At 36.2% G+C, this 19,493-nt stretch overlaps 1 protein-coding gene and 1 pseudogene across 2 annotated transcripts in view; one reads left to right on the top strand and one right to left on the bottom strand.

The window, feature by feature from the left end:
- Positions 1 to 19,493, bottom strand: part of LOC150103094 (RNA-binding protein 39-like) — a 356,476-nt gene that overhangs the window by 201,931 nt on the left and 135,052 nt on the right. The gene's annotated exons all lie outside the window — the stretch shown is intronic.
- On the top strand, positions 6,633 to 6,751 carry LOC150103095 (5S ribosomal RNA; annotated as a pseudogene).

Genomic DNA, 19,493 nt, shown 5'->3' with positions numbered 1-19,493 from the left:
CTATCCTTGCAGACAACCTCACCACATGCCTCTCTGGCTGAATCAATCAAGGTTTTTTTCAAGTCTTGCCATTGAATCTCTAAAGTTTGGTCTATCTTTCAAATGCCAGGAGCATTAGAAAGCAAAGGGGTTGAGTTTGTTGCTTTATTGAATACGATGTGGTCTAAGATTACTGGTATTATTGAAACCAGGTTATCAGAATCAGATATGGTAAGTGGGATCGAGTGTAATGGGTATACTATTTTTAGGAATGACAGAAGAGATAGGAGAGGAGGAGTACTACTAATGATATCAGATGACTTTAGTCCAGTTAGGGTAGAAACTCAAGAAAACTGATGGTAACAATGTTCCTTGTAGCAATGAATTAGAGTCTATCTGGTGTGAAGTGGAAATTAATAAAATGAAATATATGGTAGAGTATTTCTACAAACCTGGAGGCTCAGTTGCAGTGGGCAAAGAAATGCATCACCAATTTAGCCTTATGGTAACCAAATGAGTGATCATTATTGGGTGACTTTAATTTTCCAAACACTGATTGGGTAGAAGAGAAATCTTGTGATAAGAAGAGGAATCTACTGACTTGTTGACAGACAACTTTCTCAAGCAGCATGTGAAAGAAAGAACTCGAAGTCAAAGAGTGTTGGATTTGCTATTGTGTCATAATGGGTGTCTGTTAAGAATATGGCTATTTTACCCCCAACTGGTGACAGGGATCATGCTGTGCTTTCTTGGGAAGTATCTAATTGTATTGATGCTCCGATTAAAACAGGTTACATGCTAAACTAAAAAGCTAGAAATAATGATCAACTTAGGAGAATACTCTCTTTAGTCCCATGATATCAGTTACTGAATGGGAAAAATGTCAGCAATGCATGGGAATCTTTGAAAAAGTGCTTAAATGAGGTGGTATTTGAATGTATCCCTAGTGTTCCAAGAATAAATTGGTTGGAAGTGAAATGGATGCACAATCTTATTATGCAAGAGATCCACAAGTAGAAGATGATGTGGGAAGAATATCGTGAGAATAAGAGTGAAAGGAATTATGAAATATATAAAGCTCAGGCCAGAAAAGTAATGAGTATTATGAGGAAAGGTAAATCAGAGCATGAAAAGAAATTGGCCATGTAAGCTAAAGGCAATCCAAAAGAATTTTATCATTATGCCGCAAGCAAAGGAACGAATGTTGAAGAATAACTTTATTGAATGCAGATGGTACTCAAGTGTCAGAAGCTAATGAGATTGTTTAGTTAATGAGTGCTCACTTTGCTAAGATAATCAACCAGGTGTATGTAACATGGTGCAGAGTGCTACTGCTACATTGGATAAAGAGTTAGAAGTTCATGAAAATGAGGTTGAAGAGCTGTTGCATAACCTGGATAAGAATTTGTCAATAGGGACAGATGGAATATCAGGCCATTTGCTAAAGGAATGTTCACCTGAATTGGCTAAGCCTTTCACATATCTGTATAACAATAACTTGAGTCTCAGCTCAGGAATGATACCACAGGAAGTGAAGGAATGTATGATAGTTCCATTGTACAAGGGTGGGGCAAAAACAGATGTGTCTAACTACCGACCTATCAGTATCTCTGGTGTGATAGTAAGGATTTTAGAGAAGTTTGTAAGAACTCGCATACAGAAATGGGTAGACAATCATGCTATAATCTTCAAGGAGCTGCATGGGTTTACTAAAGGAAGGTCATGTTTTAGCAATTTGATAATAATGTTATGGCCAAGTTAGATAAAGGGAATGGATACATTATGATAATGTTGGATTTTTCTAAGGCATTTGATAGGATACCACATGAAAGTGGAGAATATGGGAATGGGAATATAAACTCTTGACCTGGATCCGGAGATGGTTGACAGACAGACAAAGAAGAGTTTCACAGATTACATTTAGATTATGAGTGTGTGGATTGCAGACTCTGGTTAACAGGAGAAATGGGGGGGGGGGTGATATGATAGACGTCTATAAACTTTTGAATGGGTGTTATAGGATATAAAAACACTGACCAGGCATGCAGTCAGGAATACATATCCATACTTGAAGTAGAAAAAGCCATCAAAGGCTTGAAATGTGGAAAGGCAGCAGGAGTAGATGATATTCGACCAGAAATGGTGAAGTATGGTGGTATAAAAGTCTTACAGTGGCTGCACTGCATAGTTCAGAAATCCTGGACAGAGGGACGAATTCCCGATGATTGGAGTAGAGCTCTCATAGTACCCATATATAAAAAGGGAAATAAAACTGAATGTGAGAATTACAGAGGTATTTCCCTACTGAGTGTTCCTGGCAAGATCTATGCAAGTATACTTGAGAAACGGTTGAGAAGAATTGTGGAAGAAAAGCTTGGTGAAGAACAAGCTGGATTCAGGCCAAATAGAGGCTCAGGACCAGATCTTCACTTTACGACAAATAGTCGAGAAAGCATGGGAATATAACAAAGATCTGTATTTAAGTTTTGTCGATTTGGAAAAGGCATATGACAAGGTGCCAAGATAGAAGCTATTCAATACGCTGCAGTTATATGGTGTCAATGGGGCATTATATCAAGCAATACTTAGTCTTTATTTGAGTTGTAAGTCAGCAGTTAGAATTGAAGGAAGTACAGGACGATGGTTTAATGTTAAATCTGGTGTGAGACAAGGATGTACATTATCCCCTCTGTTATTCATTATCTATATGGATCACATTATGAAGGAAAGTGGTATTAAACCCGATATAAAAATTGGAGGTGTTAATCTCAGCTCTTTGCTTTATGCGGATGATGTTATACTTCTAAATAAATCCGTTACAAGTCTGCAAGATTCTCTGACTAAATTCAATTGCTGTTGTAATAGATATGGTATGAAGGTCAGCAATAAAAAGACAAAGACAATGAAAATAGGCACAATCATTGAAAATGTCAACTGTGTTGTGAATGGAGAACCTGTGGAACAAGTAAAACATTTCAGCTACTTAGGCACAATTTTTACTGAAGATGGTAAATTAAATATAGAAATAGACAACAGAATCAGCAAAGCTGGTATGGTGGGAAGTCAATTGAATAAATTCATATGGAATAAGAGAGAAATTAGTCGGAACACTAAATTAGCTGTATACAAGACAGTGTTCAAACCAGTTTTAACTTATGGATCTGAGAGCTGGGTCAGAAGTAAAACACTTGACCAAAGACTAGAGACCGCAGATATGAGAGTCCTGAGAAAGATTAGAGGCGTGAACAGATAGCATCAATGGCAATATCATATTAAAAATGAGGATATTAGGAAAGAACTTGACATTGTCAACATCCAAGAATGCATTAGCAGAGCTAATCTCAGGTGGTATGGTCACTTAAACAGAATGAGCGAGGAAAGATTAGCAAAACAAGTGTTCTCTGCCAGGTTGGCAGGAAAACGACCCAGTGGAAGACCAAGATATAGGTGGATTGATACGGTACAAAGTGCCTTAGACGATAGAAATATAAGATCTGATAATGTTGGAGTCTTGACAAGTAACAGACTGATTTGGAGGAAAATTGTAGATAGGAAGTTAGTAATGATGTAATTTTTTCATGTAGTAATGTCATATCCTGTACACCCCTTGAGGGTACATGGAAGGAATTTGATGATGATGATGTTATAGGATATCATCTGATGAAATTTTTCATTATATGGAAGGTGGGAGAGAACACGGGAGCATCCATGGAAATTAAGTTTGTTCGCAGTTAAGAAGGGATAAGAGCTAGATTTTTCTCCCAGAGAGCAGTGAGTGAGTGGAACAGTTTGCCTTTAGGCGTAGCGAATCCATCTAGTGTGAATGAATTTTAAGGAAGGTATGAGAGCTGGTTTGGGTAATTTATAGCCTCCCTTGACTCCTTGGAGGTCTCAATAATGATAATAATAATAAAATAAGAAAATAAAATATTGCATAATTTTAACTGATAGTAGAATTAAGTGTTCCAGATAATATACTATTCAGGTAAAATCCACAAAAGTTTTGTTGAGAGCTCACCTAATCATTATGCTACCTTAATTTATAAGAGGTAGCGATATATTCTAGCTCTCTCTATTTAGATAAGATTCATAATATTTCATGAATATTTAACCATAGTAGTGTTACAATGGAGTTTTAAGACTTCCGAACAATTTGTTTAGCGTATCGTTTGTTACAGACAATCTCACTACAGCAAACAGCTATAGTGAATTCACTCACCACAACAAAATATCAAAAAAAGTCATATCCAAAAACACTATAGCATAAATACAATGCTAAATGGAATTCACTATAGCAAAGCATTTGCTATTAAAAAAAAAAAAAAACTAATCCATAGGTCCATATGAGTTTGCAACAATAAGAGTCAAACGTATAAGAGTGTTTGTGATATTTTAAGAAGAATATTTATATTATAGAATGCTATTTTTAGCAAATGGTTGAAGAAAATGGTCTTGTTTACCCTTTTATTTAGATGTAAGTTGAAGATATAAATAAATATAACACGAAAAACACGAGGAATAAGTAACACTATTTATTTAAGGCCATATATTTCAGCCTGAATGTTAAAGGCCATCATTAACTATTGTTACTGCTGATAATGGTCTGTAATAATCAGGTTGAAATATATATGGTATTACTTATTATCCATGAATTATCCAAATTCCCATTATGGTTATTTAGATGCCAATTTATCACTATGTTTCTGTTTAGAAAAAACAGGTGTGTGTGGAATAATAATTAACTTTTATTTGCTCATCGTCAATATGCTGTTCTTGTTTACTGAAGCTCATAGGCATAAAGATAAGAATATACATGTACACATGTATTTTAGCTTAATATCACCCTAAAACAAATTGACTTTAGCTATGTACTTATTTTACCATGGTATGACAAACTCACAAACCAATTGATGAAACTATGATCCATTCTCATAACCCTTCACCCCCCCCCTCCTCCTCCTCCTCCAGCAATCCTTTCACAGAACATTTAAAAACTGCACAGAAACCCACTAGACTATGCTGACAATGTGCTGCTCTGAATTTGGCCACATGACATGGATATATTACAAATGTTTGTATCACATTTTAATAGCTAGAACCTCAAGATTTGTTTTACAACTGAAAAAAGTTGGTAACAATGATGCTCTCTGTTGCAAAAATCTGGATTTCAATTCATAACTTATTTTAATGGTATTAATAATACCAAACTAACTATTATTTATATACATATATATATATATATATATATATATATATATAAAAAGATGTTTATTAACTGACTTATATTTCGCTGGATTTCAAACCAGCATGTTATAGTTTACATGCAACAATGAGTAAGTGAAAAAAAAAAAATTCAAATTATAACAGACATAAGAACTAAAGTCTTAATTTGGCACCCTCTAATGTTGTGAAAAAAAAAGAAGTACAGTCATCCCTCAACTTACGTCCATTAGAGTTATGTCCTTTCGAAGATAAGTCCATGATCCCATAATGGAATAAAGAGCATTTTCGATTATACAAGGCGCAAGCAAGCGTAAAGTAAAAAAGGTTTTTATTTAGCAACAATGCATTCAGCGGCAACCTCCCTCAGCAGTTGGCACTTGGCTTCAACAGTTCCTCTGTTGATTTTATTTTTGAAAAATATGTTACTTATGTGTTTATCATTAAATATTTCAATACATTTTGTGCAACATGGCCCCTACACGCCCAATTAAAAAACCTAGTGAAGAATCAGAGAAAAAGAGGCGAGCAATTGATCTTGAAACGAGGTTGCAAGTTCAACGATAGTGATGAAGAAACGACACGGTCCTATCGGTGATATGGAAAAGCTACTTGCACCACTTTTGATGCAAGTAGCATCAAAAAAGATTTCAGGCACAAACTTTGTTTGCACACACTTGGATAAAGGATTAAACTAAACTTATTATAGTCTGACCAAGTAAAAAATAAACTTTCAACATCTTTCTATAAATCCAGAATAATTTAATAAAAATAAAAAGGTGGCACACCGTTTGGCAGCTCCTATAGGAGGAGATGACCTTGCTAATGCTTCTACCTGGTATCTCCACTTGGGCTTGGCTCCCACCGAAGAGACCTCAATAAAGGTCGAAACTAGTCTGGGTAGTGGCCCTTCCCTTAATGCATAATATGTATAATGTTATGCATTAAGGGAAGGGCTGCAAGGAGATATGTTTTGCATTATGGGAGATACTGAGATAGGAGTGTTGGTAGCTTGCTCCACCTTTGCAAGGAGTTGCCCGGTGTTGTACCACTTTACCCAGTCCTGAAGATACTTTCAGGCGCAAACTTTGTTTGCACACATTTGGATAAAGGATTAAACTAAATTTATTATAGTCTGACCAAATGAAATATAAACTTTCAAATCCTTTAAATTCTAAGTCACTTGTCTACCCAATGGATCCTAATTGTTCTCTGTTTACAGGAACACTTACCCACACTGGATAACTCCGTTGCATCACCATTCCTTTCAATAGGAAGGCATTATTAAACCATTGCCAAATAGACACATATATCAAAAGAGTTGTTAAAAGATATAACAACATTAAAACACTTTTCAAGCCTTACCAAAATTAGCTATTCTTATCTGCTCACCAAAAGATCACACTGACATTTAATTTCCTGCCCTGCAAACCAGCAGCGGCCATATCGGTTTGGAAGCACCAGTTCTCGTCTGATCACTGAAGTTAAACAAACCTGAGCCCAGTTAGTACTTGGTAGGTTGACCACCTGGGAACCCTGGGTGCTGCTGGCACCAGTGATCGTTATATATGGAAAGGAATGAAGGGAGACATTGAGTCATATGTAACCTCTTGTCATCTATGTCAAGAAAAGTCCAGCATTGTGGGCAAGGCCGCCCTCCAGTCCTTCCCAAGTCCCACACGTCCTTTTCAGGCTGTAGCCATGGATATTGTGGGCCCATTGCCTATCACCAAGAAAGGAAATAGATACATACTAGCGGTCATAGACATGTTTTTCACGATATCCAGAGGCTGCAGCAATTAAGGACCAATCTGCGTGAACAGTGGCGTGCAAATTTTTTAAGTTAGTTGTTTCTAGATATGGGACACCACAGACATTTCTCTCCGACCAAGGTTCCAACTTCACAGCTGAAGTCATGTTGCAACTGTGTATGTTGTTGAAAATAAAAAACTGTTCACCAAACCTTATCATCCTCAAGGAAATGGAATGTGTGAGAGATTAAACAGAACTTTAAAACTTACTTTGTCAAAATTATCTGATAACCAGATCTCGAAATGGGATACTTTCTTTCCTCACACATTATTTGCGTGCAGAACCGCTCTACATACCACCATCAGAGAAGCCCCTGCCATTATCCTCTATGGATTTGAGCCAACCTTCCCTAGTGATTTCAGGAACTCCTATGTAAATTCAGGATTTCCAGATATTGACGACTATCTCAATAGTCTGACAACCGATAACAAAATTGCATATGAGATGGTAACCAAATCCAGTGAAGCTTGCTCACAACAGGCAAGGAATTATGCCAATAAAATGAGAAAATACAAGGATCTGAATCCTGGCGATCTAGTCTTGCTAGAACAAAACTCCGTTAATAAGAAAGGGAGGAAGATGATCGGACCATATGAGATTCAAGAAAAGTTATCCCCGGTGACATATAAAATAAGGGGGAGATCTAAACAAGAAAAATTCTGGGTGGTCCACTCTAATAGGTTGAAATTATACAAGACAAGATCTAATAGGTTGGTATGCCAAGGAGATTCGATGGAGAATGTGTGTGAAGGGAGAAGAGCTACAGAGGGGGGGACAACAATCCTCGTCAAGGAGGAAACCCTAATATAAATGCCCCAGCAAGTAAGAAGAATAATGTCAGATGTCAAGGAGAGCAGGAGAATCCAGTCTCAGATAGACAGTTCTCCAGGTACACTCGGTTTGAGTGTGCATTGGAGCAGGTATACCAAATGAACGAATGTCGACCAGGGTGGCGGAAAGAAAGTATGAGAACCAGAACAAACCAGGTATAACTTTAAGCCCCGACAAAATGGTAGGGTAGACCACAGGAAGGGAGTTTATCCCCTGAGTGTACATACCTCTGATGAACGGAGCTCTGACGAAAGGAACTTAACCTGGGATGCATCTCGGACAGCTAACCGAGGTGCAAAAGAAGGCAAATAGGAGAAGGAAACTTAAAAAGGGAAAAAACAGTCAGGATAAAGCACATAGCAGAATTCAGTGCCTACAATTCACCAGGTGTTTCTTCAATAAGCAAGAAGTTCCTGAAGGAATGAGGAGAGAAGGAATAGAAAGTTTGTCAGTAAACAGAAAGGAATCCAAAGGAATGAATCACACCAGTAGAAAGCTAAATGACAATGTTGTCAAAAACAAGGGCACACTTTACTTCTATAATCCGGGGAATCCACAGCATGAAGAGTGGATAAGGAGTAGGAGATCTTTGACAAAACTGGAACCCTGGATGTAAGAAAAATTTTATGAAAATTTTTTAAGGAGGGAGGGAACCTTTGTTAAATTTGTGATCCTTGTAAACTTCATAAGAGAATTTACTTGATCACAATTTAACAAGTAGAAACCTTAATGAGAAAACATGCTTGCATCCAAGTGAAAAATATAGCTGAAATTGTTTGTTTGGAAAAAAAAAAGAAAAAGGGAATTTTATTACAGTTTATTACACGCCAATTGAGATTGCTGCTCAATGCACCACTTGTAACAACGTACGAACCTAATCATGCTGGGGGGGGGGGGGATTTGTAAAGTTACGAGATAAAGGTCATGACTGCATATTAGTTTAAGATATAAAATTCAAAAACAAGGAGCAATTACCAAAATATGTCTCAGTGTGAAACTAATATGCAGTCGTGACCTTTATCTCGTAACTTTACAAATCCCCCCCCCCCGCTTGATTAGGTTCGTACGTTGTTACAAGTGGTGCATTGAGCGGCAAAATTCAGACAACTGTATTTTCAATGAACAAAAATTTATTGAACTCTTAAACATGGTACAATTCATCCTTTATCAAATAAAACTCAATTCAACATTAAGAATATATAATACAAATTTTCACTAGCTAAACACAAGTATTAGGTTAAGATCCTACATGAGAATTTTGATCATATCGCCATAACAGATTTTATACATACAAACAAGTATAATCCTAAAACTAGTTGATCCTTTGTCTACCCCTTACTGGTTTGATCACGCTATAATTCTGTATTTTCTGGGAGATATATAATCAGTTACTCTAATTTTCTCACTAAGACAATATGGATTAAAATTATCCTTTTGCTGAGCTAATACACGCTTTTGACCTTTAAAATTCTCTTAATTAAAATACAATGTACATGCATAAATCTCTAGGCACATGAAATACGTATTAATTAATAATAACAAGCTCATTTTTATTCTAGTTTGACATGTACTCAAGTCCTAGTATAATTCTCATTAATCCTTTCAACTGTTCAGCAATTGAACAATGACTACAGTTACATATGATTTGAATTGACACGAGATTTTACAGTACCTTTTCACTTGGGTCTTCTACACTGGTCTCTACCTTTTTCCGATATTTTACCTTCCTAGGACAAACTCTTCTATAACTTATCATTCCTAAGTTCTTTTGGCACTAAGATGGGCTTTCACAATCTTTACCTTACATTCTTCAATCAAGGATATACATAGGATCATCTATCCTATGGCTGTGAAATTCACCACATGGGCACTGACTTCTTTATAGAATTTTCTTTCTCTTGTTACGATCACTGGATGACGAAACACACTGACTAATCTTCTTTGCTTTACTTAACCTTATTTTATCATATCACAACTGTAATAAAATTCCCTTCTTTTTTTTTTTTTCAACAAACAAGTTCAGCTATGTGATTTTCTTTCTTGACTACTATGTATAATAACTACAACACTTTTTTTGAATGTTAGTCAAGTGACTTTTAATTTATCGTCCTACATGTTTCGCTGATTCTGCTATCGGGGAAACATGTATTGCTCAAGAAAAGAGCTATACATTGCACAACAGACCAAGATGACTTACAAAAAGAATTAACTACAATATCCAGAGAGCTATTCTTAAATGGTTATCCAAAAAGACTCTGCAACAAGATTCTCTTTTCAGATATACCACAAAGACAACGTGATGACACCCAACATCTGTACTATAACTATTCCATTTGTCAGCAGCGTTTCCAAAAATTGGCTATCCTTCTAAAACCACATAATATTAGAGTAGCATTCAAGCCGGTCAATACTATTCGGAAATTTTTAAGATCACCGAAAGACCATCATCCTTTCCACAAGTACTCTGGGGTATATAATATACCTTGCTCCTGTGGTGTTAGTTACGTTGGTCAGACCTCTAGAAGCTTCGAAACGAGACAGAAGGGTATGTCAGAAACAACAGACAAGACATTTCAGGCCTTTCTTGCCATTTTGCATCTACCAACCATATCACTGAGTGGGATAAGAGTCATATGCCCTATATAGAAGAGAACTACCATTCCAAAACCTTCAAGGAAGCTGCTACGGTCGCCCGTTCAACAGGAAACCTAAATAAGAATCAAGGCCTAATCTTACCGGAAATTTGGAAAGTTTTAATCAGATTACTAAACGTCAAAGAAATGAACTTTCACGCCAATTACATCATGTCTCGAAACAAATAAATCTTGTTCCCGAGACACGCGCATTGTCTCGCACAATACTAATTTTGTATGAATTAGAACTGTCAGTTAAAAACCTAGTCTGTTATCTTCATATATGCTTACCAATTGTATTCCCTGAAGATGCCGATAGCAGAATCGGTGAAACACGTAGGACGATAAATTAAAAGTCACTTGACTAACATTCAAAAAAAAGTGTTTTAGTTATTAATTTCAGCTATATTTTTCACTTGGATGCAAGCATGTTTTCTCATTAAGGTTTCTACTTGTTAAATTGTGATCAAGTAAATTCTCTTATGAAGTTTATACAAGGATCACAAATTTAACAATAGGTAGTTTACAGCCAAAACACACATATCCTTACTTGTTTTGGCTATAATTCAAAAACAACCACAATCCTTTACACTCTAAGTCACTTGTCTACCCAATGGATCCTAATTGTTCTCTGTTTACGGGAACACTTACCCACACTGGATAACTCCGTTGCATCACCATTCCTTTCAATAGGAAGGCATTATTAAACCATTGCCAAATAGACACATATATCAAAAGAGTTGTTAAAAGATATAACAACATTAAAACACTTTTCAAGCCTTACCAAAATTAGCTATTCTTATCTGCTCGCCTAAAGATCACACTGACATTTAATTTCCTGCCCTGCAAATCAGCATATTTTGGTCAAACTGAAAAAAAAAATGACAATATTTGCAGGGTTTATATATACAGATGTGGACTTATATTTGAGAGAATGATTTAGAATTTACCATAGCTCAACAATTCCCCAAACCTATATAAAATATGGCTGTCTCCCACTACATAACATTTGAAAGATTTATTATGAGACCATTAGCTCAAATCAAGATTTCCTTATTGTGCCTATGGTCCGGACCACAGGATTACACTATTTTGCACTGACTGTTCAACAGCCAATGTTGCCTTCCTTTTTTGGAGTAAGTATGCAAATGCGTACTATGAAGATACCTTAGTGACAAGCCAAAATACTGACATTAATTCAGTTAGTTAATTATTATTCCTAGATATTTGATTCTTTCATTAAACCTCGGCAAAGTTCCCTCCACTCCACCAAGAATGGCTCCCCTTCATGTCTCTCAGTAGTCTTCAAAAAAAAAAAAAAAAAAATCCGAAGAATCCTTAATAACCTGAAAACAAATAAGGCATCTGGTCCTGATGGTATCTCACTTATTACGTTAATAAATTATGTCCCAGAACTAACACCACATCTATCCAGTATTGCCTCATCGATCTATCCTATTCAACTGGCATCTACCCCACAATATGGAAATGGATCTACATCCAGCCCATCGCAAAGAAAGATGATAAAAGTTAATTAACAAACTATCGTCCAAATGCTCTCACTTCTGTTCTCTCTAAAATTATGGAGAAGGTCACCACCAACCAACCAACTCTTGAACCACCTAGAGGCATACCACCTTAATCAATGACCAGCAGTAGGATTTCACCACTAGAGATTTACAACTGATCTTGCTTTCACCACCCACCTGTGGATTAAGGTCACGAAGAAATCTGGAGAAACTCGTGGTTGTCCTCAACATTTGAAACTGCTATCCTAATGTTTGCCTTCTTCACTCTGCAACTGGATCAAAAACTTTCTTATTGGTTGTTCATTACATGTCATGGTGGACAGTTTACTGTCCTCGGATTTCCCCACCAATGCAGGACTACCCCAGGGTTCTGTTCTTTCACCCACTCTCTTCCTCTTGCATATAAATGAGCTTTTCTCACAGACTTCCAATCCTATCCATAGCTTGCCAATGACAGTGCACGTCATTCCTCCTTTTAATTCAACAACCTCATAGCACTCAAGTATTAGAATCGTCGAGCTATATCAAAGTGAGGCAAGGACAACCTTGTAAACTTCAATGCCATAAAAACTCAGTCCTGTCTGATCTCTTGCAAGCAAGAGCTCACATCCCTCCCCTTACCATCAATAATACGGAGATATCCAAACATGATTAGATTTCTCTTCATGGACTGACCTGCACCTCTGATCTCCCCTGGCACAACCACATTTCAACTACAGCTTCTGCAGCCGCCAAACTTTTTTGCACAACACACTACTTCACACCTACTAACTCTATACACAACCCAAATCTGTCTGCCAATAGAATATTGCTCCCATGTTTGGAGTGGAGCACCAAAATCCTCTATAAGACTGCTGGATTCTTTCCTAATTAATGATTCCTCTCTCACAGATGTTCAGTTTCTCTTCTACCTTGTGCCACTTCTACAGATAATTTCATGAACAATGCTCTGCTGAATTGGCCACTATTATTCCTCCACTCTCTTCCAAAATCATTAAAACAAGAGCTACTGCTAACTAACACCCTCATACAGTCCATTTTACACAAACTCACCAAACCAACTTCACTGCCTCCTCTTTTATCCCATCTACTTCTGTCCTTTGGAATAGTCTCCCCCATTCTGACAACAAAGACTGCAACTCTCAGCTGTTCAAGCAAAATGTGAACAGATTTCTCCTTTCTTCTATTCCTCTTGCTTACACGTGGCACTAATGTGCTATAGGTCTTGTGGCCTTTTGTGTGTGGATCATATAAAAGAACCCAAATTTCTGTTATGTACCTGATTTACAGTACATGCAGTACTACCAAATGTGGTTAAAATCAGCTTCATACCCCTGAGGAAAAAACCAGAGCATTCAGAAGAAAAATCACTCTTATACCATATCATGCCATGACTAAATCATAATAGATGAGAAATTATATTCTTGTTTTAATCCTAAACTCAAGCATAAGCAAACAAAGACTGCACATAAAGTATGATGAATATAGAGGCTGTTGACTTCACATCAATTGTCTCTGTATCATATAATGCAAAGCACTCTTCCTTTCAGATGTGTATATTGCTATGTATTACAGGAAGGGTGGTCACTCCCCACTCAGACCAGTTTTTGACCTTTACTGAGGTCTCTTTAATGGGAGCTAGACCCAAGAAGATACTGAAGTCAAATCAATGTAGAAATCACATTTTCCATATACAAGTAGCAACATAGCACTTGTTTTCCATAAACAAGTAGCAAATCAACCTGAGTATTAACCCATCTCATAATGTAGACCAATAAACACATCTGAGATGAAGTTTGCTTTGCATTATGAGATACTAAGGCAAATGATATGGAGTCAACAGCCTCCACATACAAGTAGCCTAGTTGTGAAGATACTTCATGCACAACCTTTGCTTATGCTTAGGTATAGGATTAAAATAAAGAATATATGAGGGTGGTCTGAAAAGTTCTTGGCCTAACAATGAAAAAACGAATTTATAATTTCAAAATTATTTTTATTTTTCAAATGTATAATCTCCCTTAACACTAATTTATTTCAGCGATGCTCCGGCACCATTATCCCGTCCCTGTAGTGGTTCTCAGTAAGATCCACAAAATACCCCTCAACAGCTGCAACCACCTCTTGATTCGAAGAAAAATGCTGACCAGAGAGGAAGAGTTTTTTAGTTTAGAGAAGAGATAGAAGTCAGAGGGAGCCAAATCTGAGGAATAGAGTGGATGTTCCAACAATTCATAGTGCAGATCCCTTAATTTTCCCATTGCCAAAACACCTTTGTGGACAGGTGCATGCATTGTCCTGATGAAAGATAATTTTTTCCTTCTGCAAACCAGTCTTTTCTCATGAATTTTCTCGTCTAGTCTGGTTAAAAGATTGGAATAATATTCCCCGGTTATTGTTTTACCATTTTCAAGATAATTAATAAACAAAATGCCTTTAGCATCCCAAAACACAGATGCCATGACCTTACCTGCTGAAAGAACCGATTTGCCTTCTTTGGCGCTGAACAACCAGCTTCTGTCCACTGTTTCGACTGCTGTTTGGATTCTGGTGTGCAATGGTGAATCCAAGTCTCATCCATAGTAATAAATCGATGCACAAAATCAGTTCTACTCTTGTTAAAACACTCCAAGCACTGTTCAGAGATTTTCATGCGAGTGCATTTTTGATATGCTGTGAGCAAGTGCAGCACCCATCTTGTGCAAAGCTTTTTCATTTGCAATTCTTCATGTAAAATATATTCAGCACGTTCTTTTGAAATGCCTACAATCTCGGCAATTTGACTCGCCATTCATCCAATACCATATCATGCACTTGATCAATGTTTTCTGATGTTACACTTTTTGGACGTCCTTCACATGGATCATCGTCAAGGCTGGTACCGCCACGTTTAAACTCGGCAGCCCATTTCTTAATTGTCAAAAATGAAGGAGAAGAGTTCCCATAAACTTTAATGAACTTCGAATGAATTTCTTTAGGCATTAAACTTTGTTTTACAAAGAATTTTATAACCACACGATACTCAGTTTTATCCATTTCAAGAGATAACCACAACACTTTTGCTTCAGACAGCTGCATAAAACAAACTACTTAATAGAATGACTTGCAATTTCACATGGATGCTTATTGCAGATGTACCAACTTAGGAAAAAATCTTGCGATAGTGTTGCCATCTATGGTCAAGGCTGAGAACTTTCAGACCACCCTCGTAATTCTTGTCTGTTGCAATTTAATTTGCTAACCAAGTGAAAAAACTTTCACATGCAGCTGAACTAATTCATTGCAGGGAGGAAAAACTGAACAGCAGGTGAACTAGACGGACTAATCACCAATGTAACCAAAACATTGAAATTCACCATCCTACATACTGTTTGGCTTGTATTTGTGCTGCTTGTAGTTCATTTTGCTTTCTCTCTCTCTCTGTCCTCCATACATTATTTTTTTAATCTAAAAGAATTTTTGCAGATCAGTCTTATACATCTTCAGTAATTCTGAAATAATTTAAAAGAATGAATGTCTTGTAAATTAGGCCTGTAAACTAGATCAACAATGTAGATGTGGATTAGGATCATGGTTGTTTGGAATAATGGCTGAAGAAGCTAAGGCTACAAGCAGGAGCATAATGTCTGTAAATTGTGTGTGGAGGTTTCTTGTTTTATGGCATAAAAAAGTTTCCTGAGAAGAAACACTGCTACCTCTGTATGAGACTGTGAGACTACATAACTTTCAGACGGAGAAAAAAAAAATTATTCACATTGTAGATGGGATCCAGGTCTTTCACACTGAAGATACTGACTGAACTACAGAGGCTTAAAAAAAAAAAAATAAAATAAAATAAAAAAATAAAAAATAAAAACCACTGATGAGGGATGCTAAGTAATACTATTTTCCATAATGGTGTGATAAGAATTCACAAGGTCTGTTGAAGTTTGCAATAAAGTAATGTTTTCCAACTTACTTACATCATGGTTTCCCACAAGAAATCTGCTTTGGTGCAGGAATTTGGTTTTCTTCCAGTGAACAGTGAAAGTGCAGTAAATAAGTATTCTGACCTGTTTGCCAATACTTCTGTGATTTCTACAGAATCATCAATTGAAGTTTAATCAGTCAGCAATTACCCAGATTCATCTAAAATGACTGATAAATTATAATTATATTTCTAACCACCCTTTCATTCAAGAAAAGATAAATGTTTTATCTCAAGGACATGAAACAATACTAGTTTATGGTTTCTTCTACTCAAATGACAGAAGTGACATAAATAAAATTCAGTTTGAAGTTGCTCATACCTCTTCCTAATTACTTACTCATTGAGGAAAAAAAAAAAACGCAACAGTACAAAAAGAATTATCCTAATGCACAAGGCTTATTCCTTTTATCATTGATGACCCTACAGAAAGTCAGATTTGCAGAGTAACTTGCTTTGTCAATCTGGTTTGCTGAGTGGTTAGCATATCTGCTCAACAATCTACAGGTTTGAATCACACCAATGGGTATGAATGTTTGTAGTCTTTTGTTGGGAGATGAATATCATCAACTGGTGTGAGGCCACTTGTCCTAATTATTGGAAGCTTGAAGCAGTTTAAAAAAAGTTCTTTTTGCTCTCCAGAGCAGGGTTTCTGGATTATGCTAAATAAATAAATAAAGGATAAAAATTGCTTATCCCACACATGATACTAGCATATTATATATTTACAACACTTCACAGGTGCGGATCACTAATAAAAATAAATAATAACCACCTAGATAAAATCACCAGCGGGAAAGTAAATTTCAAAAAGAATCAGAGCTAACCCTCACCTGATTTGTATGGACTTCCTGTAGTACAGAAACAAGGCATTTTTGTTGTACTCTGTATTAATTGTCCTGGTTATAAACTTGGTGAGTATTATCTATGATGTGATCCTCTCTTGTAAGCAAATCCCAATCTTATGTCAAGAGAACCTCAGAATTCAAATGGAAAAATTATAAACTATATTCTGCATCTAAAGATGCCCTAATTAGTCTGGCTATTATCTTATTTCACTATTAATTTACTACTGGAAGATAATTTTTTATTTTTGATATTATCAAGCACTTTGATATTTCATGACAGACATACCAGTACTGTTTATGCAGAAAAAGGTTAACAAGTCACCTTTATCACATTTTTAATTATTCAGAAATAATGCTAAGGCAGCTGACAACAAGTGTGCTATTCCTGTCAACTGTGTGTACACACTAGTCAGTTTGTATGTAGGCAGATGGAAGAAAGGGGATTGATTATCAACGGAAGGTATGAACACTGAAGAAGTATGACGATCATGGTAACCACAAAAATCATTGTAAAAACATTCTTCATAATATGGAGGAATTATGTTTCATGTTTTGTTATTGAACAAGCGATGTCAAATCACTTATTCAATAATAAAACATGTAGGATTTAGAACAAAGCCATTAATAAACTCAGTGATGAAGACAGAATGTCAGGCAGTTATGATTTTAAAGGAATTTTCCACTCATCTCTCAGAATTTTTTTTTTTTTTTTTTTGTCAGATTCACTTCAGAACTCCTCCCTCCCCAATTTGCAAGTTATTGTTTCAGGATTAGAGATCAATGCTATGGGATTAAGCCAGTTGTCTGATGTGTAAAACAAGTTGGGGGGGGGGGATGATAAATCCAAGTATCCAGGAAGACAAAATTCAATTCTACTACCTCCATATGAGACTGACTAACAAACCTTCAGCTAAAAAAGCACTTATTTAAATATTTCATCTATCTTATGTGTGAAATGTGAACCAGATATTTTAAACCAAAAGGTATACTGGTGTCCAAAAATTAAGGATGAACATTATTTCTGAAGATTGCAACCATAAATTCAGAAATAATGTTATAGAAATAGCTTGTGGCAATTTGTATAATATCCATCATTTTCATTGTAGAGCATGTTTTCAGTGGTGTTGTATCCATAAAATTGGACAAGACACCAATGGGCTAATGTACTCTTTATAGATGAGGGTCATTTCAGCTTTTCTTCCGATTCTAGACAACACGATATGGGGTGAAAGTGGTACTGCTTACAATCGTGATAATATTCTTGAAAGGAATGGATATGGCAATACTGGGGGCATGGTGCAGGGAGGCATTATGCTTAATGGATGCTCCAAGCTACAAGTGCTGGAAAAAGGGACTGACTGGTTAACGATATTGCAACCTAAGTTCTTTGACATCATAACTGATTGTTCCATGGTGCTGTAGGCGAAGAATTCACTTTTATGGATGGCAGTGCAATACATCGTACATGAGCAGTGGAGATATTTCTGGAGACTAAGGATATTAATTATATCGAGTGGCCAGCATGCTCCCCCAAGTCCTCAATCCCATAGAACATTAGGGATGCAATAGGGAGACACACTGCTGCTCAAACTTCCCCTTCAGAAAACAAACTTCAGAGCAAGGCTACCCTTGTACATTAATTCCTTACCAACCTACATCCTTAGGAAATTTGTAACTTTCGCCAAAAATGTATTACAATTTGTACAAAATTTATAACACTTTTTTGTGTAATATAATTGATTAATATGATGGCAATAAATTTATGTCGACATTCGGCTGTAAATAGTCATGAAAATTTTTTCATGTACAGGTAAAAATGTAGTTCGTCTTTAGCTTTTGGACACCAGTGTATGATATGGTTGCAGTTGTGAAATAATAAAATTATATACATTTCTCAAATATGTTTGTAATTCACTTTTTGCAGTCATGCAACTTAAAAAAAAACTTTGGGGATCATTGAAAAGTTCAGACTTAAAGCATAAGTGTCCCTCTCCACCATCAACTGCCACAGATGGTATACATTTTCACGATTTTTGTGGAATTTTCTCTCTTAAGATCTTAAGAATAGGACAGGCAGTACCCATTCTGTTCTTGAGAGAGAATTCTTCAAATCATCAAATGCATAATTTTATGTAGAATTTTTATGAAGTTATGTAGAAAACTCACGTGATATATTACAGTATTTTTTATGACAATGCGACACCACACTGAATTCTCCTTCAAGACTAGGATGTCGCTGATCAAACTCATAAGGGTTATATTGAAAGTTTCATAAAACTCACATGTAATATTGACACTTTTTTTTTTTTAATGAACAGTGCAATAAACAGTTGTAATTCTGAAGATATAGTGCTAATTGTAAAATTAAGCAGTAATAAATTATTTTTACTGCAATTAAATTTTTTTTTCAATGCGACTTCCACTCATGAACAGTTGTAAACCTACAGCATATCAGTATCGGGGACAGGATAAGTATTTATGTTTAATTCTTATGATGACTTCGATGACTCAAAAAATTTCTCCAATTCTTCCTCAGGAATATGAACTTATGAACCTTCTGTGGGTTCATAAGTCACAAATACATTTCACTGTCTAATTCCCAATTTTAAAATTTGGGCATGTATATTTTCATGGACTACTTAAAAGTGCCTGCCAATCAAGAAGTTTATCTTCA

The sequence above is a fragment of the Typopeltis vanoorti genome, chromosome 9, assembly GCF_054136105.1.
Source record: "Typopeltis vanoorti isolate ZY-2024b chromosome 9, IOZ_Tvanoo_1.0, whole genome shotgun sequence".
NCBI lineage: Eukaryota > Metazoa > Arthropoda > Arachnida > Uropygi > Thelyphonidae > Typopeltis > Typopeltis vanoorti.
The sequence above is the reverse complement of the archived record's forward strand: the minus strand, read 5'-3'. Positions and strand labels throughout refer to the sequence as shown.